Source organism: Octopus bimaculoides, chromosome 23 (genome assembly GCF_001194135.2).
Source record: "Octopus bimaculoides isolate UCB-OBI-ISO-001 chromosome 23, ASM119413v2, whole genome shotgun sequence".
NCBI classification, from domain to species: Eukaryota; Metazoa; Mollusca; class Cephalopoda; order Octopoda; family Octopodidae; genus Octopus; species Octopus bimaculoides.
The window spans coordinates 37,551,306-37,553,783 of record NC_069003.1 but is presented as its reverse complement, the minus strand read 5'-3'; positions in this window follow the sequence as shown (position 1 = coordinate 37,553,783).

The window sequence follows — 2,478 nt, the reverse complement described above, 5'->3', positions numbered from 1 at the left end:
AAATCTTTCAATATGACTCGAAGCTTTATGTTAATACATAATTTAGGTGCTGGTTTACTTTTTTACGTAACCTTTCTTAAATAACTTTAAATATTTAAAAATAGATTTTAAAGCGTTGACATGAACCAATGGATGAAAACTTTACTTTTTAATCACACACACACACACCCAAATTGCCGGTTTCTTCATTTCGCTCTTGTTTTTTAAATAGTCAAAAAAAAAACAAAAAAACTCTGGGGTCACATGACTGAATTCAGGTCTTAAGAAGAGATCAAAAATATTCTCTCTATTGTTTAAATCTTTTTAGAAAGCAAGTGTGTGGGTGTTTTGTAAGAAGCTTGCTTCCCAGCCACATCGTTCCAGTGTCTTCTACTATAGCCTTGGGCCGACTAAAACCTTGTAAGTGGACTTGGTACAGGGAAACTGAAAAAAACCCGTTGCATATATATGTGTGTGTGCGTGTTTGCGCATGCGCGCGTATGTCTGTCCTTCACCAACGTTTGACAACCGGCGTTGGTGTGTTTACATTCCCATAACTTAGCTTTAAAAAAGGTACTGGGGTAGATTCATAAGACTAAAAATGATTTAAGGTCGTGCCCCAGCATGGCCACAATCTGACTGAAACAGAAAATAAAAGATAAAATGTGTACTTTTCGGTACCGAATAACCGTACAAACTTGCAAATTGACCTAAGATGCATTTCTCGTCGAAATCTCTCCGACTATGAGGAAAGCGTCAGGAAAGTCCTCTGAAAAGGCAAGTTTTTGACCTCTGCTGTAAAAACAGTAATGCTTTCATGAGAGAGAAAAAAGTTGACAACGCGTCTGCTGGCTTAACACGGCCGGAAGGCAAGCAGTAAAATATCTACTTTCTCTTTCTTGACCACTCACTCATTTTTGGTTTTGTCCCTCTTTTCTCAAAGAAAATTAACACCACTGCACTTACGATGACTGAAAGCAAACAGTAAAAAATTTGCTTTTCTTTGCCTTTTTTTTTTATTGATCACTCACCCGTTTATTTTATCTTTCTTTTTGACGCTCCATTCTCGAAGAGAATAATAAAATGCCATTGCTCTTACTGTAAGCAAGCAGAAACATTCACCTTTCTCTCTGTTGACCACTCGTTTCTTTTGTCTTTCTTGTTGACGCTCTCTCCACAAAAGAACAGGAAAGCAATTAATTCACAACTTTTCTTTTCTCGCAAAGCAAACAGGAGCTTTCACTACTTACACTTGTTAAACGATATCGATTGTTTACAATTTGTACTAAGAAATGAAGGAATGCGAAATGAAAGTAAATATGACTACAATGAATCTAGTGAAAATTATCAATAATCAATTCTATATTACACAAAAAATTATTTATCGTGGGAAAATAGTAAGGCATGCAGCGCATACATAGACCCTTCGCCCCTGATATAAAATATATTATATTACATCACATTATATTATATTATATCATATCATATTATATTAGAGGAAAAATTTAAAAAACCAAAGCAGAACGAGTATCTGAAGGCATTTAGAATAATTTAATTAGGGTCAGGTGAATTTTGAAATCTTGCAGCCGTTTGAAATATCTGTACTAACCACTATAATATTGTCCTTTGTAACCCCCACTTGACTGAAACTTTAACATTTGACCTCTCACACCCTGCCTCATGCAATACTGACATATCTCTATCATTACCTTTACTTTATTTTTATTCTTATTTTACTCATTTACCCCTAACTAATTTTCTTCCATTTCTCCTCTCTCTCCCATATACACCCACTCACAAAACCCATTTATGATATCTCTATCATTGCCACTACTTTTATTTCTTCTTCTTCTTATTATTATTATTATTGAGTGAGAGAGCAGTGCATGCCATCAAAGTGACACTGGGGTACAAATATACGAAGCCCAATATACCCATCATGACTACCCGTCTGATAAGGGTACACCAGGCACATGCATCACAACCATATGTACGTGACACAGTGATCTTATATCAAGATAAACACCTTGTAGGTGGGGCCCAGTTAGCATTTTCTTCACGTCGAGTAGCCCATCCCACTCAAAAGGTCCCTGAATAAGGTTTGTTTAAGGATGTTGAATAAAACACCTATGTTTCCAAAGGTGAATTATTCAAACCCCAAAGAATTCCTCTCAACACATGGCTATGATGCTCCCCCACCCACTACTTCTGCTCGTGATCAGAGATGCCAAGGGACATGCTCATCTGGTTAAGGTCAAACAACTGACAAGCAAATCTGTGGTATTAAGCACAATATTTGCTATAGCCCATCTCTTATACCAAGACTAGACAATGTACATGATAACACTTCCAATCAATTAAGATCAGAAGTCATGAGAGCCACTGCCTGGTACTGCATCCGGGCATTTATTATTATTATTATTATTATTTGTTGCCTTTCCAAAAGGAAATAATTTGAGAAAGGAGCAAATGATATCATGAAAGAGTGAAAACACAAGA